Raw genomic sequence first — 11,458 nt, 5'->3', positions numbered from 1 at the left:
CAGACTCAGATGTGCACACATGGAAACACTAGGAGGACATGAAGGCAGAGATCAGGGTGATGCGTCTATAAGCCAAGTAACACCAAAGATGGCCAGCAAACCACCAGAGCTGGGGTGCAAGGGCCAGATTCTCCCTCATAGCCCCAGAAGGAATCAACCTTGCTGGTCAATCTGATTGATTGCTGGACTGTGAGACAATCATTTCTGTTATTTAAAACACCCAGTTTTGAGCCGATGGTATCAAAAAGACAGAGTATCTCTACATGGTAAAGAATCTGAGCAATCTTCATGTCTTAATTTGGACACCCCCACCCCCACCCCAGGGAGGCCTGGGTGGCTCAGTTGGTTAAACATCTGACTTTGGTTCAGGTTGTGATCTTGTGACTTGTAGGTCTGAGCCCTGGGTCGGGCTCTGTCCCGACAGCTCAGAGCCTGGTGCCTGCTTTGGATTCGGTGTTTCCCTCTCTGTCTCTGCCCCTTGCCCATTCATATTCTGTCTCTCTGTCTCTCAAAAATAAATAAACATTAAAAAAAAAAAAGCTTCTTAATTTGGACCCCCCAAAGCTGACTCCAAGAAAAGGATATGAGGGATATTAGTTCATCTGGATGGCTCAAGGAGCACCATTACTTATTACTGTTCCTAGCTTGTTGCCCATCAGCCCGTTGGCGCTTCTGTCTCTGTTAGACTCTCTCTGGATTCTGTCAGTTCCCTGGGCTGAAACCCTCTTTCCCTTATTGACAAAAGTTGGAAAATAGCAGTGTGTCTTCTTGTTCTTCCTGAGGTTGCCCAGGCTTATCCTTTTACAGAATCAAGTGAACACATGGACATTCCTCACTTGATGTATATACCAGTCTGGGAGAACTGGTGCAGACCTAGATAGGAGATATGGTCTTTCACCTCACTACTTGAGCTTCTGAATTTTCTCCAATATATCTTTGCTGAAAAAAAAAAAATCAGTTCCCAAATTTTGGCACTGGGTTTTGGTCAAATGTAACTTGAAGAAATTATACATTTTAACTGTTTATTTAGACCCTTTCACTGACGCAAGTGAATGCTCTTTTTTACATAGGCAGTCTTTCATTCTATGATATGCAGCGAAGCCCCATGTTTGCAGAAGAGAGAAGCTGGCTGTCTAAAGACTTGGACAAAACTGATAATTAGCAGAGTTGGAGGGTCGAAGAGGCAGAAGATCCCTTGAATATCAGGAGTCCAGAAGGAGATCCCCCAACTACTCAGAAAAGCCATTGAGGAAGAGAGATCAAAGAAAGGACGAAAAGAAAACATTTATATGAAGGGTCCTTGGCTTGTTTTTTTTTTTTGTTTTTTTTTTTTTGTTTTTTTTTAGTCAGATTGCATGCCTCGAGGGGGAGCCATCTGAATCCTCAGAAGGAACCTGGAGACTTCAGTCCTAGGATTTAATCCCTCTTTTCTGGAACTTTTGCAGACCACCTCCCATTCACCTATGATGACTTACTGCTCCTTGCTTCTACATTTTAAGCTGGGCCCCATTTGTCTCTGCCCTCCAACTTCTGATAAAGGGGTCTCCTCCCTCCCACCTTGACCCATTTTAAACATTGACTGGCTTCTTTGACTTGACTGGCTTCTTCTTCAGCTGAAAGCCTGGCCCCATGCCCATGGATCAGCCCCTCCTTCTGTCCTGACTTCAAATATGAAACAGCTGGGGCTTCTACCTGGCACCACAGTTTAACAAAGCTTCACACACATGATTTTGTTTAATCCTTGGCAATATTGGAAAATGTACTCTAGATGAGAGACAATAGGTCTCCACACTGGAAACACACCCTGGGGTTTGGGGTCTTTGAGCAAATGTTTTGATGTTCACCTGAACTGTTGGAGTTGGCATTTGCCTCTGTGTGGCGAGGTCATACTGGGCCATATGCATTTGTTTCCTCTCTGGACACACTTCAGACAGATCCCATGAGCTGGAAAAGGAGACTGTTGGAACTTTGTTAAATTAACATTTGTTAAGGGAAGCACAGGGTCTGGGATGGTGAACTGTGGTTCAACAACAGGCCACAAGAGAAACTGAAGTAAGCTTATCACTCACAGGTCCTGGAGGAAGCACACAGCAGGCCTCCAGGGGCCACGCAGGAGGTCAAGGCAGGGTACAGAGAGAACAGCAGGCCCTGGGGCACACGCCTTTACTAGGGTCCCTGGGTGGAGTGCTTTGGGGTTCTGAGGCTAAAGCCAGATTGGTCAATTCAAACCAAAAAGAGAATTTTGGTAAGCTCCATGGGGGGTCTTATCGAAGGGGCACGTGCTGTGAGGGGAAGGCCCTGGGAGGCGAGGGGGACTGTTTATCATAAGGGCAGTTGGGGGAGTCGTATCAGGAACATACACTTGCTTGTGACTCTGTGGGCTATTATCTAGGCCCCGTGCTTGCATCAGTGGGCTACTGCCAGCTGGACGCCCTCACAGACTGCTTGGCCAAACAAAATGGATGCGAAGCAGCAATACCATGGAGAAGCCTTGCTACATTCTTAACAGAGACCAAGTCAGAAAGGCAACAAGGATACTGTTTACATCAAATAACTATCGGATGAACTCCTCCGTTACGCATTTTTCTTCTCCAAAGGGTAGGATCCAGTGGTTTTCTTGTAGCAGGAGTACTGTGAGGAGGGAGATGGTGCACACGTATTAGTGAACTATTATCACTACAGTGCTGTGTAACAAACCATCCCAAAGTTCAGTGGCATAAAACAATCTTTCAGTCTCTGCTTACTGTTCCATGGGTTGGCTACAACTTAGCTGGGTCAGCATTCTATTCCAGGCTCTGGTCTGCAGGTTGTGTTGACCTTGGCTCCACAGGGGCCCAGGCCAAAGGGGCAGCAACCACCCAGAGTGCATGTTTGTCATAGTGGATCCAGAGCACAAGAGAGTGGCTCAGCCATGCAAACACATTTCAAGACTCTGTTCATGTCACATGGTCTAGCCCAGGCATGAGTGAGTATACTCAGCCTCCATGAATTTATAGCAAGATTGTAGATTTATAGCAAGAGTGACAAATGTGGACTAATCATTCTCTAATAATTAATGTACCCTAGGATAATATGGACATGTATCTCTTCAAATGAATTTTCTTTCCTACTTGGGCATTCTCAAGGGGCCTAAGTGTGTATGTCATTGGCAACAGAGGAAGTGGGGAGAAGACAAGATAGGGGCGAGTTAGAATGGCACAGTTGCATTTTCAGGATATAGTGTCCAGAACTCTGGCCAGCTATGTTACTGTTATGTGATTGCATTCCTACCACTTGAAAGTTATGAAAGTAGATTGAAGAAAGATGACTTCTTGCAGACTTGAATTTGTGGCCTGATATTTGTTCCCATCTCCCTTAAATTTTTACAAAACTGATGTTACAACTCATCTTCTTTTTTATCACTAAAAAAAATCTATTGTGACCATTCTCTAATGTCCTTAGTCAGGTTTTATGATACATTTTATCAAATGGATGTGTCATAATTTATCCTGTCTCTTCTTGTGACACCTATGCTTTGTTTCTAACTTTGTATTATTGTAAACAACGCTGTGGGAAGTGCCTTCCATATTACACTGTGTTGGAGGCTTTTGCTGCACAGTCATTATTCTTGCATTCATCATATCTTCTCGTTTGCACTCTCTCTTTATCCCAATTGAGCATTCAATAAAATTTATTATTTTGCACTGCATTATCTATCTATCTATCTATCTATCTATCTATCTATCTATGAGGTGCTCCTCAAATTCTTTCCTCAAAAAGGCAAGACACAAACAAGTAAATAAATGAATATAACAGCTATATTTTTGAAACAAGGATCAGGATGTTTAGTGAGACAAATAGGAGTACTCAAGGGACACAGATGCCCAGATGTTGTGTGGACCCATGGGGTATAGATGCTTAATCATAGAAAGCCCAAAGACCTATTGCTACCCATCTATAAAATAGGGGTAAAAATAATACCATCTATATAGGATTGTTGGAAGGATTAGATGAACTAAATTATGTACAGTTCTAAATGCACTGTTTTGCTACTTGTAAATGCTCCATAAATACTCTTGCTATTATTGTCATTGATGACAGTTTAAAAATAGTCATTTTTCATAGTAGCAAACAGGAAGTCATATGGTAGACTAACTCATGAGAGGACAGTGCTGGCCACCACAGAATTACCTGGAAAGCTAGCTATTCAGGGCTTTAAAGGGCTTATAAGAGTGATATGGACCTAGAGATAGCAGGGCATTTGGGCATCAGGATCCCAGTGGAGCCATGGACTTGAAATGATTTCTCACCATGGCTTGCCTCTGCTTTTCTTTGCTGTCTTCTTTTCTTTTCTCTCATGTAATGACTGGTTTTGTCTCCTACCTAATCTACACGGAGGAACATGGCCACCAAATGGACCAAAGTTTTGCATGTGGCAGATTCAGCATCCTGGAGAGAGACCCATCCCTTTTCCAAAGCACAAATTAAAAATTTCCTAGGAGATAAGACTGATTAGCTTAAATTGGGCTGGATCCATCCCTGAACCCATCCTCTGTAGCTAGAGGAGCAGGATAATATTGCACGAACTGGCTGCTCTCATGGAAACCGTGTGGCTTGATTCTTAGAAAATGGGAAGGAAGGTTCCAAGAAGGAGGGAGAGTGTAGGACTAAGTAATAGATGTCCAGAGTGGCTGGTGCTCTCTGCCATCTCTTGTGGCCATTGAGATAGAATATAAAGCAGGTGTCCCTGGACACGCATCCAGGAAATGGAATTGATTACTAGCTTGACCATCACTTTGCTCAGCTTGGGGACATGACTTTCTCTTAGCTCTCTCTGTTCTCTTTACCTGTCCCCACCTGTCCCCTGGAGAGCCTGTAGGCAAAGGAAACCTTGCTGAGGGCTCCAAGTAAAGGTGGCATCACATTTTACAAAGCCCTTAAGACCATCATTTGGAACACTTTGGTTCTTTGCCATCCTGAGAGCAGGCCCATTGGTGCTTGGTGGAGGTGTCTGAAGAGGAATTATTAAGCACCAGCTCACAGAGATGGTGAGGTGTATTTTAAAACCCAAACTGCTGTCAGAGAGCATATGGCTTTTGTTATTTCAATATTAGCAGCTTACTCCCCGTGGGTTTTGTCACATGAATTTCAGAAGGATGGAGTGTTTTCCTGATTGACGCTTGAGAAATGTTCTTTGTGCCACAGTCACAAATATTTCCAGATCTTGCTGGGCAAGAAGATGGCTGAGCCGCTGGAGACAGTCTATCCATGTCACTTGACACAGCGTGTGAGGTCAGGCAGGGGTGAGGGCCCTTGTCTGGACACAAAGCAGGAACATTATCTGCTCTGTGGGGAAGCCCATCGCACTCAGCCTGCTTGGGAGGGAGACTGACACATGTGGGTCAATCCACAGAGCCCTTTCTCCTTCACAGAGCAAAGTGGGTCTGACACTTTTGGGAGAAAAATGACACAGAAAGCACTCAAAGGAGGGGCAAACATTACCAGTGCTTTCTGGAAAGCCCTTTCTCTATGGATTCATGACAATCATTTTTTTACTCACCTCAGCTAATTTATTTCTATTTTTTGTTTCTTAATAGAAGAAAGAAAGCCGGCTGTCATTATTGGAATTCCTACTGGATGCTGGGATCAGTTGTGGGCTGGAGGTGGTTGGACAGGCTGATGAGAGCCAATTGTTCCGTTTCCAGGAATTTTGGAAGACAGTTGTTAAACACAGCCATTATGAAACATAAAGTTATATTAACTTATAATTTAATAAATTATATTTAAAAAGGAAATAAATGCTCGAAGCTCATTTTTTCTGTTTTGCTGCATTTTTCGTTATTTATGCCCTTGAGGTTATTTGTGTCTATTGTGTCCATATGCTGGAAATACTGTATGAGAACTTGCTACGGTGCATCTATTTGCCACACTAGTGGCTTGACATTGGCCATGACAGCCACAGAAATCAGCAAATACTACAAATCAGGACTTGATTTAGGCAACTTGCTTTGTTGATTACCTAGACTTAAGAAAATAGCAGATAAGGGATACCTGGGTGGCTCAGGTCATGATCTAGGTCATGAGGCATGAGGTCATAAGGTTGAATCCCACATTGGTCTCTGGCTTGCTGCTGTGGCCTGTCAGCACAGAGCTCTCTTTTGATCCTCTGTCCCCTTCTCTCTATCCCTTCCCTGCTTGCTCTCTCTCCAAAATAAATAACTATTAAAAAAAAAAGAAAATGACAGATAACTGTTTATAACACGTATTAAATTTTGAAATGTGTCCTGTCTATAACTATTATATTATGAACAGTATAAAAACCTAAGAAAATATTCTTCTGATATTTGAAACGACTACCCGAATCAGCAAAGTGGCTCATGTCACCAACCATTCAGTGAAGTTCTGACATGCATTCTTAGCTCACTTTTACCTTCCTCATTCACGTAAACAAAATAGCAACCGATATTCACATCAGTTGCAACCATATATTGGATTCAATGGTTCAGCAAAAATCATGAGAATTAATTGACTAATATAATCTGCAATAATGAGTATTGTATATTTTATTATTTTTTGTAAATTGGGTACTATACATCTTTTCTATTAACACATTTACAGTAGCTTTATATGTATAAAAATATTTTGGGGGGGGGCTTGGGTGGCTCAGTCAGTAAAGTGGCCGACTTCAGCTCAGAACATGATCTCACGGTTCATGAGTTCAAGCCCCATGTTGGACTCTATGCTGACAGCTCAGAGCCTGGACCCTGTTTTTGATTCTGTGTCTCCCTCTCTTTCTGCCCCTCCTCTACTCTGTCTCTCTCTCTCAAAAATATAATAATAATAATAAAAAAATATTTTGCAGAGGACCCGGCTGCAGTTATTAGCTATTATTTCCCCTGCTATATGAGTACATTTATCTCTTTATATCAAACTCCAAGACCTAGTACAGAGGCTAAGCTAAGCAATCTTTGGGGTACTTAGTAGCAGCTCTTATTCATAGTGCATCCAGATTCTGTACAAGTCCCCCTACTTTCTACAGCAAATACAATTAAGTCTAGGAACTCTGAGATATTTAGCTCCAAATCTATAAAGCTGATCTCTGTGCTTGGTACATATGAGGTACCCAAAAGGAGTTTGTCATTTGAAAGAAACAGTGAGAACCTTGGGGCTGAGCTGAGGAAAAAGAGAAAAGGAGGCCGGATATACAGAATAGGGACAATGGAAAATACAACAGACCACCTTTTTTTTTTTTTAATTTCTAGGAGAAAGAGAGAGAGACAGCATGAGCAGGGGAGGGTCAGAGAGAGAGGGAGTCACAGACTATGAAACAGGCTCCAGGCTCCGAGCTGGCAGTCAGCACAGAGCCCGACACGGGGCTCAAACCCACGAACCATGAGATCATGACCCAAGTGAAAGTCGGACACTTAACCTACTAAGCCACCCAGGCGCCCCAACAGACCACCTTTTAAAATTCAAGTTTCCTTAGGGTTTCCAAACTTCTGTATAAACTGCAGCAAGTTTTGATTGACCAAACCACAACTGAGAAGAACCTCTGACGAAATGGATTTGTTTGGGGATGATCATGTGTTTAGAGGAATTAGACGAGTCACAAGGTCATCAGCTCACTCCAAGTACTTGGTGTGTGTCTTGGATGAATTCAGCTCTGGGGCTAAATCCTTCCAGTTTCCTTTACAACATTCATTGTACCCTCCCTTGAATGTGGCAGGCATGGGATTATCCATGAATCACGTGTAAAAGGAAGATAGAACATCAAAAGCCCAGGAGACCTTACTCCTCTCAGCCCACATGTCCTGCTGCATATTTGGCTACAAGTTCCTCCCCCAACTCTTTTGGAAGGAACCTGGGTGCCAGTGCTCCTAGACAAGAGGTATTTTCAGTCTTCAAAACTCAGCCATTATGGACTGCCTGGCTGAATTTCCTGTTCAAAGAGTGCACAAGCTCTCAATTCCCCAAAATACACATCAAGCCAGGATCAGATTTCTCCGGATGGGCCAGCCACTCCTCTGAGATGAGCAGTTGCCAGCAAACTTGGAAGGAAGCAGTCTCCCTTTCTCCCTCGCTACATCCATTCCATTTGTCGTAATCCCCAGAAAAGATTAGCCGGGACCTCTTCAGCCTCTAGCTGTAGACTAGAGCAGAGTAGGTACATCAAAGAGAACAAGAAAAACCATTTCATTCCTCTCATTCTTTCCCCCATGTTCTGTGTGCCATTTACTCCACAGAGCCCCACAGTAGGCACATAAGATACTCAGGGCATGGAGCCTCATCTCTTTCTTGGATTATTGCAGTAGACTCCCTCTTTCTTTGTTCCCTGAAAGTTTATTCTCAATTCAGAGGCCAGAGGGATCCTGTTGAAAAGGCACATCAGAATATGTCATTTCTCTGCTAGTAATGGCCCACACGTCAATCAGAGGTAAAGCCCAACCTTACAATGTCCAAAGGCTCTACATGATTGACACTTATCCCACCAACTACTGTCCTCTCCCCACCTTCATTCCTCACCAGGCACAATAATATTCTTGTTCCTTGAATTCACCAGGCATACAGACATTTTCCCATCTCAGAACCTTTACCTTCCTTGTTGCCTCTGCCTGGAATGCACTTCTGCTGGATACCCAGGTGGCCATTCTCTCTCCTCCTTCAAGTCTTTGGACAAAAGTCATCTCCTTAATGAGATCTACATCAATGGGTGTGGTACTCTTTGGTACTGAAACCTGCTCCCCACCTCCCCTCCACCTCACCATGTTCTATTTTTCTAATGGAACTTATCACTTTCCGTTATACCATATAATTTACATATTTATTGTATTTATTGTCTCCTCAGTTGAATGTAAGCTCCAAGAAGACAGGGATTTTTATCTTTTTTGCCTATTTTGTATTCCAATGTATCCCAGATGCCTAGCACAGTGCCTGGCACATAGTAGGAGCTCAATAAACCCGTGGGAAAGTTCTAGAGAGTTGTCTGCAGAGCTGAATAGACAGATGTTCCTTGGATATGCTGTATTTACTTGTTCATCAAGGTCAAGAAAACTATATAAAAATTCCAAGAAGAGTTTTTTGGGGGATAAATTCATTGTATTGAAAATGTTCTTTTATTTGGATGATTTTATCTACATATGTCATATTTGCAGAATAAGCCTCAAGCAAGGCTGTTTTGTTGTCAGTGGTGGTGGTGGAGGTGGGGAGAAGGAGGTGTGGTTGAGGAGGAGGAATATAGAAACATTAGCTTAATCATGTGAGATGCTCTAATAATAAAGCCAGTGTCTTCTTTATGACAGAGAGCCCTGGAAAACCAAATAGAAAATGATTTTCCTTTAAAAGACAGACTTACTGAGTCATTGTCTCCGAATTCTCTCTCCACTGCTTCTCACTCAGACTGCTGATGGCTTCATTTCTGTTCTATCTAAAGGGGTAAGAGTCATCAAGATGATGGTTTCTGCTAAGCCCGCTATCACTGAACCCTGTACTAACCTGCTGTAGTTATGTGTTGCTGCATAATAAACTACCCTAAGACTTTGTTGGTGAAAACAGCAACCATTTACTTTGTCCCAATTCTGTGGGTTAGGAATTCAGGCAGGGATGGGCTGGGTGATCTTTCTGATCCAGGTGGTGTCACCTGGGGTCATCCATCCGGCCAGGTTCAGCATCAGGTCTGGATTCATGCACATCTCTCGTGCGTTTGTGCTCTTCTAAGTGGCTTCTCTTTCTCCAGAGGCTTGGTTCCCTCACGGCATAGTGATCTTAGGGTTTAATCTTGGAAGTTGCACCGCAGTGCTGTGTCTACCATATTCTGTTGGTCAAACCAGGTCACAGAGCTTGCTTATATTCAAGGGGAGGAGACTCTGTCTTGGGAAGAATGGCCAAGGTTTTGTGACTGTATCTAATCTATCACATAACGAAATACAGGCAGTGTCCACCTTCAGATGTACTTCATATCACTTCTGTGCTTAATACAAGAGGTACTTATGGAACTTTAAACATATGAGCATCCAAAATATGTAACTCCGTTGTTTATGGATGTCCCCATCTCATTCAACCACTCACTTTAGAAATTTCTCTGCCTCCAACCCTGTCCCTAAACACTACCACTGCTTGAAACTAGTCTATCTTGCCACAGGAGTGGCTCCTCAAATTCCAGATTCCCATGATTATGGATCCCTACCTCACAACCAAATCATCTCCTGTCTCCATTTTTTCTGCTTCTTCTAGGAAATTGAAGGAAATTCTAGGAAACTTTTATAAATGCTATTTATTATAAATCATAAAAAGGAGAAAAATCAAGCTACCATCGACTCTAATTTTTTACATTGAAATTCAGTTTCTCATACAAAATTGTTGTATCTTCTAAGGCATAAATTGGGTGAGGTGAACAGTAATCCACTATAAGATGGAAATGGTACATCTGGAATTGAGCCCAAGCAAGACGAGAGGGCATGAGCACACTGCATGGATGGTTTGTTAACCCATCACCCATGATGCTTGCACTTGCATCCCTCTGTCAGCTTATCAACTCACCTTTATAGCCAAATGAGGGATTCCATAAGACCAGTTGATGGAAGAGGAGAAACCTTTACTTGGCTTACATTTATGTTGGTTCCATATGTGGATAAAAGCTGAAAATGAAGCTACTGTATCACAACCACACTCAGCATTGGCACTGAAAGAAAGTGGAAAGGGAAAAGCTTGTTAATGGGTAGAGCTGCAGGTAGTGCACTTGCTATCCACTTTGTGTGGCGATAGAAGTTGCCCAAGATAAGAATATTTATGGGCTCATGGGAAATGGTCAAAGAGTTGATGTACTGTCTAGAGGTATAGAAGGACAATGGAAGATTTGGAACAAAAAATTCTCGGGTAGAGGCAAGCAAACAGTCTCTGGGACTGAGCATCAAGTGTGGAGATTTTTGTATGACATGTTAGTATCCATTATAAAGCATCTACCACAAAACAGGAATTGAACATCCAAATAGACAAAGTACCCAACCAAACCAAAGTTAGCATCAGCCAGCCTTCATCATTAGCTCTCCCCAGATATGACATGATAAATTATTGAATGGACCCATACTGGAGTGGCCGTGGTACAGAGATAGAGGTTCCACATGGACCTAATTGCACGGACCCCCACTTTAAAAACCTGATACAGCTATTGCTCCCTCTAAATGTCTGACTTACCTGCAACAGAGGTCAATGCTGAGCCCCTGATATGGTGCTTCTCCTCCAGAAGACCAACTGATCACTTGGTGGCTATCTGTTCTCACAGCAATAGACACCTCTTCTGGGTGTGGGTCTGTCTCTCATGCCTGCAGAATCTTATGCACCACCATAATCCAAAGGCATCATTTTTTTTTTTTTACTTAGAGTCATTGATGTTCTGTTTTCCACACAGTATTATTCTCTATGCCATCAAGAGCTTTGGTGGTAAAGCATTTCTTAAAATGAATCCATAAAAATTCCAAAAGCC

At 42.7% G+C, this 11,458-nt stretch overlaps 1 long non-coding RNA gene across 1 annotated transcript; it reads right to left on the bottom strand.

Moving 5' to 3' along the window:
* Positions 1-1,715: 1,715 nt before the first annotated feature.
* On the bottom strand, positions 1,716-10,648 carry LOC144220616 (uncharacterized). Its single transcript, XR_013331797.1, has 3 exons — positions 10,516-10,648; positions 2,539-2,631; positions 1,716-1,966 (listed from the first exon to the last, which is right to left on the bottom strand). It is a non-coding gene; the product is annotated as an uncharacterized LOC144220616 (long non-coding RNA).
* Positions 10,649-11,458: the final 810 nt, after the last annotated feature.

This window comes from Crocuta crocuta, unplaced genomic scaffold, assembly GCF_008692635.1.
Source record: "Crocuta crocuta isolate KB4526 unplaced genomic scaffold, BGI_CrCroc_1.0 scaffold279, whole genome shotgun sequence".
Taxonomy (NCBI): domain Eukaryota; kingdom Metazoa; phylum Chordata; class Mammalia; order Carnivora; family Hyaenidae; genus Crocuta; species Crocuta crocuta.
Note: the sequence above shows the minus strand (reverse complement) of the source record. Positions and strands in the feature narration are given on the sequence as shown.